The 16,450-nt window shown below is 49.0% G+C and overlaps 2 pseudogenes; one reads left to right on the forward strand and one right to left on the reverse strand.

Annotated features, from left to right (window-relative positions):
• Nucleotides 1–16,450, reverse strand: part of LOC141219308 (pentatricopeptide repeat-containing protein 1, mitochondrial-like) — a 704,077-nt pseudogene that overhangs the window by 51,001 nt on the left and 636,626 nt on the right.
• Nucleotides 14,929–16,450, forward strand: part of LOC141219306 (pentatricopeptide repeat-containing protein 1, mitochondrial-like) — a 26,425-nt pseudogene continuing 24,903 nt past the window's right edge.

Below are 16,450 nucleotides of genomic sequence, written 5' to 3' on the forward strand. Positions count from 1 at the left end.
GGGATAGTGGTTGCCAGCAGAAGGTTCTACTACCGAGCGACAGGTGAAGGAACAGCACGACACATAAGCTAGGCCCCGTTGCAGGCTGGCCAGGAGCATACAGAGAGGCAGACATGGACCAGGAGGCCTTATACCCGCTCACTGGGGAGAAGTCCTGAAGTGCACCCATCCTACTGAGTACCCTGGAGCGTACCTGACATCCGCACCAGTAAAGATATTGAAGCGAATCCCCTGTCTCTGTCAGTTACTCCTGCTGCACCATCCCGCCTGCACTACAAGTCCCAGCATCACCTCCCACCAAATTCCACACTGCCCCGGGGGCCCGCTCCACCTGTGGGGAGCAGAAACACCTCAGCTGCCATCCCATCACCCCCCCGGAGGTCTGAAGCAGCGCTGGTAATCATTACCAAGTACCACAGGTGGCGTCACAAACTGTTTATTTATTTTATCCAAGTTGCAATCCCCTTTTTCAAGAGTGACCCCAGGGTACGGGCCCAGGAGCCGACCACCGCGACATCCCCAAAACCAGGCAAAGGCCCGGGTACCGAGTCGTCCCCATCCCCTGGCCGCGTCGTACTCATCGTCTGTGGGACTGCCAGAACTAGTGGAGCGCTGCTCTTGGCTATTTTGGGCAGTCCTATAGACAGTGAATGGAGGGGAGGCTGAGCATGCTGCCTGTTCTTGGCTTTGCTAGGGGTTCCAGCAGTCAGACCCTCAGTGATCAGTAAGTTATCCCCTAACCTTTGGATAAGAGATGATTTTCTATTTTGGCAATAACCCTTTAATTGCATCCATGTGGTTATTTTCCCCCTATCCTGTCCACCTTTATTATGTCCGTTATTCCCTCTGGTGGTCTGTGCAGCCATGTAGTGTATGTCTGTACTACTCAGGCTCTGGGGGGCCGGAGCGTGCAGCTACAGAGCAACCTGCTCCACATCACTGCCAGGAGGGGAGATTTATTGCTGTGTAGTTAGTCCAGGTGGTGCCGACAAGTAGAGGGAACAAGTTCTGGCAATCCTGCCAAAGGAACACAGTTATTCCTGCACCGGACCTGCATCTCCGGTGTGCGGCGGCCGGGAAGGTGCCCGCTCTCCTCAGGGAAGATGCTGACGGCCCGCAGGCACATACCCGTCCTTGTGCCAATGCCCAGGAGATAAAGCAGGACATTTATCTAAGTAGAGATGTGGCGTCTCCCACCCGCCTGTCATATTTGTAGATGACGCGTGGTGGAGGGCAGAAGCCGGGGCAGGACTCCTGTCCGGCTGCAGAAGTCTCATGTGTAGTGATACTCATGTGACTTTTCTAAAAGCATAAATCGGCCTGCAGAGGTGTCAGCGACGCTGGCTCAGACGTTACTGTGAGCGGAATAGCAAGGCTTTGGTAACAGTTTCACCTCTTTATATTGTATTAGCTCCTTTACTTAGTCCTAGTTCAGACTGGTCTAAGAGATCGCCTGCTGATTCCTTTCTTGCGATTCTGATAGGAGATTTCTGTCAGAAGTTTGGCGCAAGGCTAGTGATTAGACTGGCTAGTGATTAGACTGGCTAGTGATTAGACTGGCTAGTGATTAGACTGGCTAGTGATTAGACTGGCTGGTGATTAGACTGGCTAGTGATTAGACTGGCTAGTGATTAGACTGCTAGTGATTAGTCTGGCTAGTGATTAGTCTGGCTAGTGATTAGACTGGCTAGTGATTAGACTGGCCAGTGATTAGACTGGCCAGTGATTAGACTGGCCAGTGATTAGACTGGCCAGTAGATAAGGATTTTGTGCCAGATTTTTAGTAACAAAGGGAATACAGCGGTCGGCCACTTTAGGTGGACTGTTACAGTAGGCAGCATGCTGATAAGTTATTTTTTGACGTTTTGCATGATTTTCGCTGTCTTCGGTTGGCATATCCCCCCCCCCCAACGGCAGTTCCATCTGCAACCTGTAATGGCCAGTCGGAATACCCGTGCTGGCATCGGGGTCTTATTGCATGGGTAGGCGCTGTGGCATTGGGGTCTTATTACAGGGTTAGGCATGCTGGCATCAGGGTCTTATTACATGGGTAGGCACACTGGCATCGGGGTCTTATTACACTGGTAGGCGCACTGGCATCGGGGTCTTATTACACGGGTAGGCGTGCTGACATCGGGGTCTTATTACACGGGTAGGCGCGCTGGCATTGGGTCTTATTACACGGGTAGGCGCGCTGGCATCGGGGTCTTATTACACGGGTAGGCGCGCTGGCATCGGGGTCTTATTACACGGGTAGGCTTGCTGGCATCGGGGTCTTATTACACGGGTAGGCGCGCTGGCATCGGGGTCTTATTACACGGGTAGGCGCGCTGGCATCGGGTCTTATTACACGGGTAGGCGCGCTGGCATCGGGTCTTATTACACGGGTAGGCGCGCTGGCATCGGGTCTTATTACACGGGTAGGCTTGCTGGCATCGGGGTCTTATTACACGGGTAGGCGCGCTGGCATCGGGGTCTTATTACACGGGTAGGCGCGCTGGCATCGGGGTCTTATTACACGGGTAGGTGCGCTGGCATCGGGGTCTTATTACACGGGTAGGCGCGCTGGCATCGGGGTCTTATTACACGGGTAGGCGTGCTGGCATCGGGGTCTTATTACACGGGTAGGCGCGCTGGCATCGGGGTCTTATTACACGGGTAGGCGCGCTGTTCGGAGACCATGGGAAAACCAGCGGGCAAGGCTTCACAGATACAGAAAATAGCACAGAATTTACTAGTAGAAGTTGCCTATTTATTATGTAGACACACGTTTGGAAATGATATAAGTAAATGGCCCAAGCCCTCCACAAAGCTTTTCATCCTGGAGGGCACCGGCTTTACCAATGTGACCCTCTGACATATGGGAGCATCATTATAATAGGGTACTGCCTTTACATGCCAGCTAGTCCGTGTCCAGTTACTGCTTTCTCTGTGACGGGGTGTACATATTTGCGTGAATGTAATGTGGATAATGACTGTATACGCCATCTTGTGCTTCAGGTCTGGAGGCAGATGTGGCACATGGGGGTAAAGCCGGATGTAATCACCTATAACCTGCTTCTTTGTGTCCCCCGAGACTGTGGGATTGGAGACACCGCTGACGCTCTACATTTACTCACGCACTCTGAGGAACTGGCAGCCCTGACTTTAAGTGCAGCAAAGAGAAGCAAGACAGGAAAAGCCAGCAAGTGAAGAAAAGAAAGGATAGTCCTGGAGAGGTGGGCAGCCCATGCTCCTGGGCCATTCCTCAATTCCAAGTGGCAACTATGGCACAGCTGAGGACTTGGCAGGCTCACAGGCACTGGCCGTGGTGAGTACGGCTGACCATTTTCCCAGCGTGCCCTCTTTTGATGCCAGTAATGTGCCAAACCTCCTGGACCTGTCTGTAAATACGGGAAAAATTGTGTCACTTGCGAATGTCAATACCCCATCTGACCGATTGGCACTGATTGGCGGCTTAGGGGGCGTTCTTCAGAAGAAGAAAGAAGACCACGTCTGTCCTACAATAAAGACCTTCACCCTCCTAGCGGCAGTCATGAGAGCAGAAGTGGGGTCAGAATCTGCCGTCCTGGCCACTATGGACGCCTACGGAGTACAGCCAGATCTCACCTTTTTTAACACTTTGGTGTTGAAGAGGAGTAAAACTCTGAAGCTGCAGTCGGCTTTGGTAAGGGAATGGTTTTTATTTTATCATTTAAATGTTAAAAAGCCATCATAAAATAATTAACACGGCTTGTGAGAAGATCCACGCTATCTGACAGTAAAGAGGCTGAGGTACAGTAGGTGAATGATGTTACCGCATTGTGGGATTATATTTGCTGCATGAAATCATTTGTAAAGTGTGTGACAGATCTGCCTGACTTTTCATATATATTTTTTTCTTAAAAGTGAATACCTTTTTTTTTTTTTACTATGGCTTAATAACGATCCAAAGCAAATGGTTCTGTGTGACCCACTACTACTCAGGTAGCGTTAGCCCTCCCTGGGAAAGGTGTACTTGGACGATGGGCCGGTGGAAGAGGGGGATGCAGTCGCGGCCTTGACCCGGTCCGTGCCCAGGGCGCACACATTAAAAATATGGGCTAGCAGATGAGTGGTTATTTGTCGACTACGCCACCTGTGGTTCCCGGTGATTACCACCAGCGCTGCGTCAGTCCTCTGAGGCGGGTGTCGTGGCAGCTCAGCTGGTACTACTCCCCACAGGCGGAGCAGGGCCTCAGGGCAGAGAGAGAGGAAAGTCTGGAGGTTGGTGGTGTGTGTGCGGTGCCGCGCAGGACAGGATAACGGAGGCAAGGGGTGAAGTCTTCCAAGCTTTACTCGCGTTGTTTCAGTAGTAAGCACAAAGCTTCTCCTTGCTCCTCACGGCGCGCTGCGACCACCAGGAAGGGGTTCAGCACACTCCGGGTAGTTTAGGTGCATTTAACGAGACCCCTGGACCAGAATGTTCCTCTCCTTGGTGAGTTCTCCCATTAAGTCTCCTCCTGACTGTGTGTGTGGTATGAACTTGGTGAAAGGCCGGTTCCCGCTGCATCAGCGCAGTTTAAGGGATACGGGTGGCGTACGCCGCTCCGTCCATATCCCCCTTAGGGATCCAGAAGGCCTCTGGGCTTTTCCGACTGAGACGTGAAGTAACAGAGTCAGATATCGGGGGCTGGTACCCCTCTTGCAGCAGGAATCCCTCTGACTAGGCCAGAGTAAGAAATACAGGGGGTGTATGCTGCTCCGTCCGTATCTCCTGGGATCCTTTTGCCTGTGGAGCTTTACTCCTCCGCTCCCCTCCAGGCCTTCTTAGGTAGGGACCTTGACCGGGTAGAGACAGCGGTTAACTCTAACCCACTCCTCACCTCCAGCCCAGAGTACGAGGACAGTGTATCTTCAACAAGCTGCAGGTTCCAGCAGAAAGCCACTATCAGCGATGAAGATCACAATCAAAGACCTTGAACCTAAGATGGCCGTGTATTAAATATGTATCAGTGTGTAACCTAAAAGTGTGTCCTCCACCCTCACCCACTACATCGTTCCCCCTATCTTTGGTTCCCCCCCCCATCTCCTCTATCCCGGCTGGGGCAGCACCCTGGTGCATATAAGTCCCCCACAGGACAGGAGTGGTGTAGTGTTGAGTGCTGAGGCTGGGTCCCGTGTGGTGCTCCATCCTTACCTTGGAGAGGAGATACCACACCTTGGTCTGAGGTGCAGTACCCCTGTGGCGACTGAACCCTCAGGGGCGCCACATTCCCCCCTGGTGAAGCACAGCACGTCCGCGGGCTAGAAAGAGAGCAAAGCATAGGTACAGACTTTTTATGCTTTATAACAATAAAACTATCTTCCCTTTATGGGAGGCTCAGATACTTAAACGTTGGAGATAAATAGTATAAAATATATAAAACATTAAGAAGACATTATGCATGTAGACAGTTCAGTAGAAAAATAGAAAAAGAGTCAGTTCAGCAGCATGAGGGACCTGTCCCAAACCCTCATCGACTCTCAACTTGGGCCCTGGGGTGGCTGCAGGGCATGGAGATCCTAAGTTGGACCTCCAGGAGAGCCACTCCAGACAGGTTTTACTTCTGAGGTCTGAGGTAGAAGTAGAAGTGGTTTTCACATAAAACCAATAGGGAGCACCTAAAGAGATGCAAAACTATATACAGAAATGAGTCTGTCTACTGCTAGCGTCCGCAGGGACAAATGTCTCTTTAAACCGGGAGGAAAAACATAATTAAACATAAACAGCAACAAGTCAAACAGGGAGGTGCAACCTCCGGGGCTGCTCAGTCTAGGTACTTCCACCGGGGAAAAGGCTCATTCTTTCCTACGGAGCCAGACCGGTCCCCTACCGGCAGGTCCGCGGGGGCATCACCCTTGAACACCTTGTGGACGTCCAGGGCGTACCACCCACGCTCCCCGTGGTGGCGGGTGTACAATACGAAGTCACCCGGGTAGAGGTTCTGGCCAGAGTGATCCCTCTTCAGCTGCGGTTCGACGTCCCGTCTGCTCACGAAGACGTCTTGGGCAACCTGGGGGCTCCGGATGAAGCCCAGCCCCACCCCGCCTCCTGGTGGAAGCGGACTATCAGTGTCACGGGTGTGTCGCCACGAAGATCGTCACGATTACACAGCCTGACTTCTCGCAGCTGAGTTTTTAGTGTTTTGTGTTTTTCGGCAGTGAGGGAGTTAACTCTCTCTCTCTGTGCTAGACAAGGTTCAGCCTCGCCCAGCTGCAATCAATGCTGCAGTGGTAGGACTCCTTCATATGCCTGCCGGTCTGTTAGGGAAGTGTCGGTGAAAGCATTTCATACAGACTAACAGAGCGGATCGTGGTATTTTGGAGTTCTAAGCTAAGTGTATATGGTGTGGGTTTTTCTCTTCCTCGCTTTATCATTTATCTCCTTTCCCGTTGGTGTTCCCTCTGTAGTTGTGGTGTAGTTTTTGTATGCAAGGTGGTTTTTGGTTTGACCCTTGTACTGTCTCGTTCGTCTAAGTACTGAGTGTTGGCATATTATTTCCTTTCCCCTATTGTTGTGATCGGGGTCCTTCTCAGGACTAGATTACTGAGGTGCAGGGATCCTCAGGAGGTAGGGGTTACGCTGGCGGCCTGGACCTCTGTACCTTTAACAGTACCTCCAGGTAGAGGGATTAGTCAGGTCCCCAGCTTAGGGTCAGCTTAGGCCCCTGACCTCCTGTACGCAGAGTCAGTGTGACAATCAGCCCTTCCTCTCGGGGGCTTGGATGGGTGGCCTCCGCCTGGCGGGCTTTCGACTTTGCGGCCTTAGCGCGCACCTCCAGGCGCTCGCAGCGGATCCTCCTCTCCCACCGCTCCCTGTCGAGTTGGAGGAGCTCCTTGCTGCAAAACTCCTTCCTCCTCTGCGCTTCAGCCCGGGTCTCCTAGGGGAAGCCCTTCAGGTCCCCCCCCCACTCCCTGGTTGTCCCAGGCCATCTCTTCTGCCGCCGGGCAGGCGACCGGAGGCGCAGGTAGCGGCGACAGCAGGGGTTGCTGCAGGTCCTCTGCTGATGCGGACCTGTCCGGGTTGGGGTAGGTGGCATCACCAGTAGGCACAGGCTCCTCGGGGCCGGGAGTCGGAAGGCATTGCAGGCCTCCGTCGGTGACCGTGACTTGGGCCTCCAGCTCCGGAGCCAGGAGCTGCTCCCATACGACGACGCCCGGGGACAAGGGTGCCGGAATCAGATCCAGGAGGGCCTCCTTGCGTCCAGCGCCCGGGACAGGGGTTTGCTTCTTACCCGATCCTGGACTGCACGCGGCCTCTGGGGTTTCCTCCGCCTGAGTTGGGGTCCTCGTAGATAGGGCTGCAGAGCTCTGCCGGCGGGCCCGGATCTTGCTGAGCATCTCTTCCTGCCACTCCGCGGCGGCCAGTCGCTGAGCCTCTGCGACCCTCCGGGTCAAGTCCTGTGCCTCTCCACGGAGGAACTCTTACACTGAGCGGGGTAGCTGCTCGTGGGCCAGCATCGGATGACTTCTCCTCCGCTCCCCTCCAGGCCTTCTTAGGTAGGGACCTTGACCGGGTAGAGACAGCGGGTAACTCTAACCCGCTCCTCGTCTCAAGGCCAGAGTACGAGGACCGTGTATCTTCAACAAGCTGCAGGTTCCAGCAGAAAGCCACCATCAGTGATGAAGATCACAATCAAAGACCTTGAACCTAAGATGGCCGTGTATTAAATATGTATCAGTAAGTGTAACCTAAAAGTGTGTCCTCCACCCTCACCCACTACATGGTTCCCCCTATCTTTGGTCTCCCCCCATCTCCTCTATCCCGACTGGGGCAGCACCCTGGTGCATATAAGCCCCCCACAGGACAGGAGTGGTGTAGTGTTGAGTGCTGAGGCTGGGTCCCGTGTGGTGCTCCATCCTTACCTCGGAGAGGAGATACCACACCTCGATCTGAGGTGCAGTACCCCTGTGGCGACTGAACCCTCAGGGACGCCACAGTTCCAACCGATTCATATAGAAACTACACTTTTATATATCTGCCTAATTGTTTCTAAGCATGGCTTTGAAAGAACGGGCATTGCTTTGAAAGAAGGGGCATGGCTTTGAGGAAGGAGCATGGCTTTGAAAGAAGGGGCATTGCTTTGAAAGAAGGGGCATGGCTTTGAAAGAAGGGGCATGGCTTTGAAAGAAGGGGCATGGCTTTGAAAGAAGGGGCATGGCTTTGAAAGAAGGGGCATGGCTTTGAAGAAGGGGCATAGTTTTGAAAGATAGGGCATGGCTTTGACAGAAGGGGCATGGCTTTAAATACAACAGCATGCACTAAATTGCTTGAAAATTGGGGGGCAAAAAAGTGATGCAAGGCAAGCCAGCAAAAGAGTCTAAAGTATGACAAATTTTCTCATTTACATGTCCATATTTAACCACGTACATGGAAAAAATGGCCCTGGTGTCAGCAGTGTTTGTTCCGTGTGTCATCAGTGTTCGGTCTGTGTGTCCGTTTTTCCCATCAATGTTTGACGGATGGATAAATAAATCCTTGAATTACAGAGCTTCTCCTATTCTTTGCCATCCGGGTGCTGAATGTTTTTGCCCAGACCCATAGACTTGTATCGGCTCTTTTCATCTGTGATATCGGAAAAAGACAGACAGACGGACATGTGAATAGCACCATAGATTATACTGGGTATGTGATGTATCCATGAAAAAAGGGATAAACCTCCACGTGCAACATGATGTGTGAATGAGGCCTTTTGCTTTTTCTGGCCGCACCATCAAGAAAGATTTCCTCCATTTGTGTTTTTGGTCTGTGTGATGTCCATGTCACCCAGTGTAATATTCCACATGAATGGATTGACCACCAGACTGTGGGGGAATAATGGCTACAGGCGCTTATCTCATCCATCCGTTTTTTTAATGAGATATAACCGTAGATTTCAAAGGCTGCACAACAATCAGACACAATCCGTGTGGCAGGTATGTTTTACCGGACGCACTGCATAGATTACATAGGAAAGTGTGTCTGGCCTTCTATTAGTTTTTTTTTAGTTATGGATGACAAATGGACGCTGTACGGATCAAAAATGGCCTTTTTTTCCCCTGAACACAAAGCATTGTGCTTGTGTGAATTTGCGCTTCGGCAGGGAATTGTGCCCTTAGCCTATATGAAGGCGTTTTGTGCGCTGCCGCCAAAATGCAACATTCAGTTGGACGCAGCAATATTTTATGTGTGAATACTGTTTAATGCAGATTTTAGCATTTCCATTTTTCTGAAAATGCGTCGGGCCTCATGCAGAAACAAACTTTTTGTCGAAACGGACAGTGATACCCATAACAGCCAATCAGAGCTCTTCTTTTATTGCCCTGGTAAAATGAAACGTGGCATCTGGTTGGCTGTCATGGAGAACACTGACACATGCTGAAACTTAGTGCAGATTCTTCCACACTTCATGCCACACGTACAGTGTAAAAACTGATCGTCTGAATGGTCTCTTTACAGCAGCTGTTGCCTATGATGGCACAGAGAGGCATTGCACCAAACATCCATTCCTTTTGCAATCTCGCTAGGGCATGTCGTAAAGAAAAAGATGGTTTACAGCTCCTGGAAGACATGGCGTTAATGACATTGCTAGTTTACATAGTTTATTTAGTGTCTTTTTTTTTACTCCTACTTGATAAAGTCTAGAAAATAATGTCATTTTTAAACTGATTTGCCTTTTTATAGAAAACAAGTGACAAGGATCTGATCGGTAACTTGTTTTACAGATTTGTGGATTCCATCCAAATATCAATGTATACAGCACATTGATTAATGCGGCCATAAAGAGGTTAGATGACGTCTACTTGACCAATATTCTGCGGGACACGAGGAACAGAAACGTGGCTCCTAATGAAGTGGTGGTCCGTCAGCTGGAGTTTGCAGCACAGTACCCACTAAACTTTGATAAAGTGAGTATACGATCTGATAAAACCAATAATGGAGGCTGGTGAAGAGGAGGGAATTCGCCTCCATGTGGGTAAAAATGTGTTGTTTTTTATCAAAATGGAAACTTGTATTCGGTAAAAATACTCCACACCACACGCCATCAACCAAGAAGGCCAATAACTAGTAATAGATTAGAAACAAGCGTTTGAAGACTTTTCCTGTTGTGAACATGATCCTTTAAGTTAAAGGGAACCTGTCACATTGGATAACGCTATTAACCTGCTGATGTAGGGTTAATCTGCAGGGTAATACCATTAGGAAGTGCTTGGCCACTATACTGAATGTGCGGCACATGGGAGTAAATGAACTTTATTCCTCCTGTGAGCCGCCGGCTTTCAGTCATGCAGGGCGTGCCTTTATTCACCACTCCATACAATGTGAGCAGTGGCAGTAAGCACGCCCTGGAACTTCCACTGACAGGTGGCTCTGCACTGATGCACTGTAGAGCTAGCTGTCAGTCAAAGGGCTGGGGCGTGCTTACAACCATTGCTTACTGTGTACAGATTGGTGACAAAAGGCACACCTGCATGACTGAAAGCTGGCGGCTCACAGGAGGAATAAAGTTAATTTTCTCCCTTGTGCTCATTCTCGGGATGGCAGCCAGTCACCTTCCTAACGCTATTAACCTGGAGATTAGCCCGATGTCTGCAGATAAGTCATGACTAAGGGTGATCTGTCACCTGAAACGCGTTCACGTCGCATTCCTTCTGGCTGTAATGCTGACCTTGTCCTCTGTTACGCACTTTGTGTGAAAAAGAGCCTATTCACGGTTCGTTGAGCTGGATTATCTTCATTTTATGATTCCCTTTAAAATGACTAGCAATTTGTATATAACAAAAAATATATAACAGGATGGAGGAATAAAGGGGCAGTCCGAAACGGATGACTTTATTTCGACACCTGCACACTCACTGAATGGATCAGTTACATGTTCAAGGCCCCAAGAGTGATTAAATAATGTTAAAATATCACTTTATTTATCCCACAGCTGTGACAAATGCAGAGATTGCCTGTCAAACAGACAATCTCTGCATGTATCACAGCTGTCTAACAGCCGTGACACTTGCAGGCGCAGCAACATTAAAAGAAATGCTAAGCACACCAAAATACTCGGCGAGCACACGAGCATGCTCACAGAAAGAGTTAATGAAACCTACTCGCTCATCACTAGTACTGACATGAAAGGAGTTAACATATCATTGCTACTGCACTGTGAATGCCGTAACAAGACCAAAGCATTAATGGCAAATTGTGTGTGGTGTTTTTTTCTTTCATCTGTTTCACCCCACAACATTTACAGCGCCTTTCCACTGAACCTTTCCGTCAACCTTCCCACATTTTTTCATGTTACACCCATGAACTTAAAGTATTTTATTGGGATTTTATGTGATTTACCAACACTAAGTAGCAAGTATTTGTGAAGTGTAAAGGAATTGATACATGGTTTTTGAATTACTTTTAAAAATATAAATCTGAATATTGTGATGTGCATTTGTATTCAGCCCCCCTGAGTCAATACTTTGTAGGACCACCTTTTGCTGCAAGTCTTTTGGGGTCTGCCTCTACCAGCTTTGCACATCTAGCTCTTAAGGGTTTTTATCAGAAATATGCCAGAAATGCGCCAGAAGTGACCAGAAGGTACGAGTGACCATCTACTAATTGTGCTTAGTTTCTCTTTCTCAATCAAATATAGATTGGGAAGGGAAAAGAGGAAAAGATGGATATGGATCACAGGTTAGCCAGAGGAGCTTTAATCAGAGTTGCTCAGAATGTTACACTGTTATTCATTGGTATAATCAATTTCCCTATCCACCTATACTATCAGAACACGGGACTCGGTCCCTGACGCGCGTTTCGCCGGTATACCGGCTTTTTCTAAGGGCCTCATTGGGCTAATTTAGGTGTATAATATACAGCCATGACCCAATAATTAGGGGCTGGGTTAGGCATTTCTATTACTATTTTTTCCACCTCACTACGGACCGGGTTTTGTGGGTCACCATTTGATAGCTTGTGACCCTGTATGCATTTATTAATGCACGTTTTGCACAAATTTATCTATTTTAATAGTAATTTTCAATAAACATTATATTTTATTTTCCATTCACATCTTTTCCTCTTTTCCCTTCCCAGTCTATACTCGATATAATTATGGTGGTGTACACCAGTGAATGGTAGTCTAATGAGATATGATCCTGTTTTCTTTCTCTTTCTCATTCACACTTAAACCTTCATTATGCTTACTTACGCCCTTAGTTTCTTGGCACCACTAAACCTTACTCTCCTTCGCTGTCCTCAAACCCCAGCACCCTCTAACCAAATAATCATCTCTCCTTCCCTCTTACCTCCCCACCTGACCTCATCTGCAGACCTGCTCCTCAAGCTCAGATCTATCCTAACAAAACATAAAACAAGCCGGACACTCTCCTTCTCCCACCTGCTCTCCCTCTCTCTGCTTCTCCTCACTGCTGGCTACATATCTCCCAATCCTGGACCCAAACAGCTCACACCTCCCACCAATACCCCCTCCTATCGCTTCCAACCAACTGCAAACTACCGCAACCTCTCCTATGTAAAACCCGTGCCGCTGATGCCCACCCACCCTGCTCCCTCTCTTTGGAGCACTCTGGAACGGCCGCTATGTCTGCAACAAGCTCCATTTTGTCCACGACCTCTTTACCTCTCGTCATCTCTTTTTCCTGGGCATCACAGAGACATGGTTGACACCCTCCGACACTGCCTCCCCTGCTGCGCTATGTTACAGTGGCCTCCACTTCACCCACACTCCTCGCCCTGGTAACAGATATGGTGAGGGAATGGGTCTTCTCCTTTCTACCAACTGCACCTTTAGCCCTTTCCCACCTCTACCCTCCCTTACTCTCCCTTCTTTTGAAGTCCACTCTGTCCTCATCTACTCTCCTTCCAAGTAGCTGTCATATACCGACCTCCAGGCCCAGTAACTGCCTTTATTGACCAATTCTCCACCTGGCTTCTTTACTTTCTCTCTTCTGACACTGCACAATCATCATGGGCGATTTAAACATCCCCACTGACACTCGCCAGTCAACAGCATCCAAATTCCTGTCGCTTACTTCATCCTTTGGACTTACTCAGTGGTCCTCCTCAGCCACCCACACAGACGGACACACACTAGACCTCATCTTCTTCACCCAACTCTGCTCCCTATCTAACCTCACAATCTCCCCCCTACCCCTATCTGACCACCGTCTACTCACTTCTCATCCCTGTCCTCCTCACCTGTCACACATGTCCAGCAACTAGCACACCCCCTCAGAAACCTTGCATATCTAGACACTCACACACTCTCTGACTCTGTTCTACCACTGACATCCATATCTTTACTCCACGACACTGACAGCACCACTGCTTTCTACAATGCCACTCTTGCATCAGCTATTGACTCAGTCGCCCCTCTTGTGCATGGCAGAGCGCGACGAGTCAATAGGCAACCCTGGCACAACACCCTCACTAAACCGCTTCGGCAAGCATCCAGGGTTGCGGAACGGCGTTGGAAGAAAACACATTTGCAAGATGACTTCACTGCATTTAAACAACAACACTCGCATTCAAATCAGCCCTCACCTCTGTTAAGCAGGCCTACTTCACAACCCTCATATCTTCCTTATCCTACAACCCCAAACAGTTATTCAACACTTTTAACTCTCTCCTCCGCCCTCCACTGTCCCCTCCAACCTCCGTCATCTCTGCTGAGGAGTTTGCCACACACTTCAAAAACAAGATTGACCAAACACGGCAAATCTTTACTGTCCGACCACTACAACCCCTTTGTTTCCCAGACCATTGCCCTTCCCCCATAACCTCCCTTTCCAACATCATGGAAGGAGACCTCACTCGTCTCCTTTCCAAATCACACCTCACCACTTGTGCACTCGACCCCATCCCCCCCAACCTCACCCCCACACTCATCCCATCCCTAACCCATCTTTTCAACCTATCACTAACTTCTGGTACCTTCCCCTCTGCCTTCAAACCTGCCACAAGCACTCCCATCCTCAAAAAGCCATCCCTCAACCCAACCGCCTTGTCCAGCTACGCCCCATATCGCTTCTCCCATTTGCCTCCAAACTCCTTGAGCTACACGTTCACGCTGAACTTTCCTCTCAGTTCTCATCTATCTCTCTCTTCGATAACCAACAATCTGGTTTCCGCCCCCACCATTCCACCAAAACTGTACTTACCAAAATTACTAATGACTTACTTACAGACAAAGCTAACAGACAATTCACTGTACTGTTTCTTCTTGATCTGTCCCCTGCCTTCGACACAGTTGACCACTGCCTCCTACTGCAGATCGTCTCTTCCTTTGGAGTCAAAGAACTTGCCCTATCCTAGATCTCCTCATACCTTTCCAACTGAACATTTAGCGTCTCCCACTCCCACACTACCTACTCATCCCGCCACCAATCTGTTGGAGTCCCTCAAGGTTCTGTCCTAGGACCCCTACTCTTCTCAATCTATACCCTTGGCCTGGGACAGCTCATAAAATCCCATGGCTTCCAGTCATGAAGAGCATGGTCAGTCATCCTCTTGGTGAGGACACAGAAGTCTTGCCTGTTAGCAGTCTGGCACGCATGGCTGAGTTTATGTTACGCTGCCTTTCCCGTGATCCTTGCGTTGTCCAAACTTTGGGTGACAGTCCTTACTGGTTGGTGACACTTCTAGACCCACCCTACAAGGAGAACTTTCTGTCTCTTATTCCCTTCCAGGACAGGACTAATAAAATGGTGCAGTACGAGAAGGCTCTTGCTGCGGAATTATTTAAAAAATTCCCATCTGAAAATGCTGGCGGCAGAGGTCACAGTTCGTTGGACAACCAAGGAGTACAGGCGAGAGAGACACACATTCAATCCAGCAGAGGCAGGGGAACACTGTCAAAGTTCTGGGACAGTTTTCTCAGACCCTCCCACCGCACAGGTCCTGAGGCGCGGGGTACTCTCCCAAAGAGGGGAAAGTTTCAGAAGATGGTGAGGGAGTACGTTGCCGGCCGTGCCAATGTAGTCCTTGATTCCTCTGTGCCTTATAATTATTGAGTATCCAAGCTGGACACGTGGCATGAACTGGCTCTCTACACCTTGGAGGTCCTGGCCTGCCCTGCCGCTGTCAACTGAAAATGCTGACAGGCTGACTCATAAAAATGATCAAAGGCTGGTTTGGGCCAGACTTCTCAACACCACTGAATGATAGCAGCGTAACATAAACTCAAATACAGTGTCTTTTTTTTGGTAGGTCTAACTGTATTCCCATGCACCTCTGTCTTCAAACCCAGACATGGGTATACGCTTCCTGATTCTGTCTATTTGCTCTTGTCCTCCTCTGTCTCCTCATCCTTCACATCCTCCTCCATATCACTACCATATCTACCATATCACCATATCTACGTGTCTTGCAAGGGGCATTGGAGTTCCTCCAAATTTTTGGCAGCCGTTGAATTCACAGCATAGGCAAACAGTATGGGAGACGCACTACCTAATAATGGGAACATTGTTTTCAGGAGGCCCTCCAACCTCTACATCTCTTGCAAGGGGCATTGGAGTGCCTCGTAATTTTTGGCAGCCGTTGCATTCACTGCATAGGCAAATAGTATTGGAGACCAACTCCTTTTTAATGGGAGCATGTCGTACTCATTACTGTAGCCCAGCTCCATGTGTCTTTAAATTGTTAAGAGGGTTTTTTCTAAATTTTGGCAGCCGTTGGACTCACTGCATACCCTATAACTGGATAGGAGACCCTCTCCTTTCTAATGGGAACATGTCGTTACTGTGCCCAGCTCTATGGTTTTTCCTAAATTTTGGCAGCTATTGGTCTCACTGCATACCCTATAACTGTATAGCAGATCCTTATCCTTTCTAATGGGAACATGTCGTTACTGTGCCCAGCTCTTTGTGTCTTTAAATTGTTAGTGGGGTTTTTCCCAAATTTTGGCAGCCCTTGCAGTCACAGCATGGGCATTACCACTATAGGAGACCCACTCCTTTATAATGGAAATATTTTTTTTACTGAGACCCTCCTCTATGTCTCTTCAAAGGGGTATTGGGTTGCGTCCAAATTTTTGGCAGCCCTTGCAGTCACTGCATACGCAATAACAGTATAGGAGACCCACTCTTTAATAATGGGAACAACAAAGCACAGCCGTTTGCTGGCCCTTTAAGAATAGTAAGGCAGTAAAAATAGTGTTTGTGACTTTCACAATCCCTCCTTCATAAATGAAACAGGATGTGTCTGATGACGTTTCACACACCACATGGCCAGATAAGGTAGTAAAATGTTAAAATGCCATTTCCCGGTGAATGCATTTGTCACGGTTGAAAGCAATGCAAAAATGCAAAAAACGCATCAAAAACGCTGTGTGTGAACATAGCCCAAGGTGTGAAGGAGCATTTTTGTTTTTGGTTATTTATTTTGCCTTATATACAAGTCATTACCCTGGAAAGAATGTTCCTTAACATATTTCCCAGGAAAATCCATTTTGGTTTAGTTTTTGTA

Source organism: Phyllobates terribilis, unplaced genomic scaffold (assembly GCF_046119375.1).
Source record: "Phyllobates terribilis strain yellow unplaced genomic scaffold, ASM4611937v1 Scaffold_261__1_contigs__length_2674298, whole genome shotgun sequence".
Lineage (NCBI taxonomy): Eukaryota > Metazoa > Chordata > Amphibia > Anura > Dendrobatidae > Phyllobates > Phyllobates terribilis.